The sequence below is a fragment of the Anas platyrhynchos genome, chromosome 22 (assembly GCF_047663525.1).
Source record: "Anas platyrhynchos isolate ZD024472 breed Pekin duck chromosome 22, IASCAAS_PekinDuck_T2T, whole genome shotgun sequence".
NCBI classification, from domain to species: Eukaryota; Metazoa; Chordata; class Aves; order Anseriformes; family Anatidae; genus Anas; species Anas platyrhynchos.
The window spans coordinates 8,158,027-8,161,816 of NC_092608.1; positions in this window are offsets into that span (position 1 = coordinate 8,158,027).

Genomic DNA, 3,790 nt, shown 5'->3' on the forward strand with positions numbered 1-3,790 from the left:
CGAGCCTGCCTGAGGGTAGTTATTTCCGTTGTCTTTGTGTGAGGGACTTGTGAATACATGGCTTTTGTCCTTTGTGAGCCCCTCTCTGGTCCTTACAAGTTAGACTGGGCCTTTCCTTAATACCTAATGCTATCAGTTTACACCTTCCTTCCTCTGTGCTGCTGGCCTCAGTTCTGTTAAGATGGTTGGGATCTGTGGCAGTCACTGCTGTCATACCCAAATCTGAAGGGTGGGTGGGGCACAGTGGTCCTTTAATAAGGGAGCACTTGCTTGATTCCAAATTGTAAAAGTAGGCTCTGGGGAGTTACTGGGCTCTTGTACCTCTTCTGTCTGGGAGGTGGTCTCTGTGAAGTTTCCTGTTGCTTGCCATTCATGAGCAGATAGCAAAAATCCATAAAGGAGGAAATGATGTGATACTTACCTCCTATTTGAAAGTGCACAGACTTATTGCACCTTTTGGTATATTCTGCGAAGGAAGGAGGTCTCGCACTGTTGATGTATAATGTGCATTAATTACTAAAAACATACTCCAAAGAGCTTCGTTGAAGGTAACTTGTAATTTAAGAAGCTGACTTTTGGGTACTGTAATCCAGAAGCTCAGCGTAAAACATGAGCTTTTCACTTTTTAGCAATTAGTGCTGCTGTTCAGCTTTGCAGTTTAGTTTTTAGTTGTTGTCTTCTGCGGGGAGAGTTGTCTGTAGCTCTCTGGCTCGCAGCTGACGGTACTGCTGTGTGTGATGCTCACTGACAGCCCAGCACTGGTGGCTGTTCCTTTTGCTTACAGCAGGCTCAGATGGGCTCCTACATCCTCCAGTTGCTCTATCTAATTAATGTCTAAAGTTGGCAGCCAGGCCAAAGTGGCCAAAGGATTGCTTGCATGAAATCAGGTGGGAAATTCCCTCTGAAATGCAAGGAGAGTCCTTTAGGACTTTTGCTTTCAAGTAGCAGGTTTACTCTGCCAAAGGTTTTTGGTCTTGGATACAAAGTTGCCTATAGCTGATCCTCCTGCATGTATTTTCTGGCAGTGACTTGTGCCAGTCCTTTCCTCCAGGTCAGTTTGGCTAATCAAACAGGCCGTGCTTGTTGTTCAGGTGTCACATGGCTAAACTTGGCTCTGGAGGAAATCCTTAAGGTGCTAGATGATGGAAAAAAACCTCTCCAGAGTGCTGCTGCTTCCTTCCTCTGTGTTGCGTTAGCTTTGTGGAGGTTTGGCTGATAGCTTATGTTGGTATATAGCTGTCCCAGTCCAGAGAGAGGACAAAGTGCTAGAATTGGCTCAACAAGCTCAAATGGTTTAGCTTGGGGGCTCTTTCACACCATGTCCTTTCTGTTCAGCTAAGTGGTGAGGTCCCTCCCAAGCCAGGGCTGGGAGGTGTGCTTTGTGTCGCTGGGTTTGGTAAAAGTGGTGGTAGTGGAGAAACCACTCTTATCCCCTTTTGGGTTTGCCATTTTTGGCTAGCGGATTTGAAAGCAAAGGTCTTAAATGCAGCGGGAGGACTTGGGAACTTCCATTGATACTGGTGTGGCAAGCTAGTATGTGGCTTGGGCTGCAATTGCCTTGTGTTACTGCTTTTATAGTAGAGTAGTTGCCTATCCCAAGATGCGCCCACAGCCCCATGCTATCAGCTTTCTTGCCTGAGAAGACTCAAGGTACCCATAATAGCTAACTACTAGTGCAAGTAGTACATGGTCTGAGCTGGCTTTTGAACCAAGTGCTCCCTGTGTTAGCAGTGGCTCTTGTAAAGGGCAAAAAGTGTGATGGGAAGGCATCTGAGAATTGTATTAAAACTTCTCAAAGGGCTGAAGGCTGCATGGAAAGCACAGAGCAGGTTCTTGTTTAATGCCTCAGTTCCAGTGGCTGGGATGCCCAGTACTCTCCTAATGAGACCTGTTGGTCAGCCATGTACCTGTTCTGCTAAGCAGCTACTTCTTCCTGCACAAAAATACAGGTTAGTGAATTCTGTTTTTTCAGTTAGGCTCTCATGTGAATCCTTTAATTCCTAATGTTAAATCAGTTTGCTTAAAAGCAGATTGCGAATGGAGCTCTTGTTTCTGTTGGTTGCTTCAAGCAAGTGGCTTTGTATCCTGAGCAGCTGCTTGGTGTCTCTGGAGCAGTGACTGTCGCTGCCTCAGCTGCCCGCCCACACAAACTCTGTTTGGCTATACCAGGAGATGATTACATTCACTAATTGCATGGAAAAACACCTTGCAGGATACTCTTCCTGCTGAACTAGTGGACTCTAGTGCTTATTTTTGTGGTCAGTCTGGTACCAAAACCACTGCAAGGAAGGAGGTAAGAGGAGAGCCAGAGTGGAGGCGTAGGGAGGAGGTGGGAGCACACACAGTCTGACCAGTTTGGCTGTATCATGTAAACATGTGTGCTGTGGTGACAAGTGGCATGAATCAGTTTGTTTTCCCACTGTACAGTTGTTCGAGTTGAAATATGGAAGTTGAAGACTATCAACTAATAGGCAAGTATTTAGTGTAAGTCCTGCCTTTCTTTTAAGAGACATGCTTACATCAGAAATCCAAAATGAGGTTGGAATCCAGGGGTGATGACTGCTGAGCTGCAGGGCAGCAGTTGCCACCTGTCCCTAGCAGGAGATGATTTTGGCACACCCTTGTGCTCTGTCCCTTCCTTGCTGATTCAGTTAATGTGTGGAAATTCCCTACCACGTGTAAGCTGATTTACCTAACCCTGCTGTTTCTGTAGCTCTGGGAGCAGGCATCATCTCTGGCTGCGATAATTCAAATTGATGCTAATATCGTGTCACACTGATGGCTGTTTCTTCTTCTGCCAGCATCCCCATGATGTGCCATCAGGAACATTACAGAAGTGAGGAGCCTTCTCTCTCTGTCCCTTGCCTGTTTCCCTGTGGAGCTGTGCAGGAAGCAGTGCATGCCGTGGAAGCAGGGCAGGGCTTGGTGTGAAGCTGCTCCCAGAACAGCACAGGAGGGGATGCTTCCCTCCTGTCCTTCCAGCCCAGGAGCTACTATGTTTGCTCTGTCAAGTCCAGCGGTTTTAGGGGAAGCTGTTTCACAGTTAAGGGCATGTTTGCTGTGGTGTTTGCTACTCTATCTGCAGCTGGGATCTTCTTTTCTTAAGCCTCTTGGAGCTGGATAGGGAGACAGAGTTCTGCAGCTTTCCCAGGAAGGTGTTAATCTGTTCAGTCACTCTTTAATCCTGTTCTCCCTTTTCTTCTGAGTAATGTGCTCATTCTTGCTGTCAGTGGTGTGCCTTATGCTTAAGCACGTTGTGCAAGGAAAGATGCGCATGCTTGATAAGACCTCTGAGGTGCAACTGCATCTTTACCAGCACCTTTGGAGCATGTTTTTTGGCATGGGTCAAATGGCAGTGCACCACTTAGCAAATGCTACCTGTTATCAGTGTGCTGCCTCATCTGACCTGGCATGGCTGTCTTTGTTGTGTGCACTCTGCTTGATTTGTGTCTGTCTGCTCTTCCTTCCTTAGTGGGCTCCTGGGGGGAGATGGGATGAGGTGCAGCCACCTTCATCAGTTAAGTCAGGTCAGTGTGCTTTTGAAGCCAATCTCCAAGCTGTCCGTAAGCCATGCGTTCTGGTTAACATCCCAGAGCATGCTAGCTGGAGTTGTGTTAGGTGTACACTGCAAACATGGCAGCCCCTGGGCTGGGAGGACAGGAGGGAAGTGTCCCCTCCTGTGCTGTCCTGCGAGCAGCCTCGCATCGAGCCTCTCCCTGTCCTAGTGCAGCTGCTCAGCAGCACCACTGCTTCCTCAGTGTGCACAGCTTCCTGGGGCCCCACGGGGAAA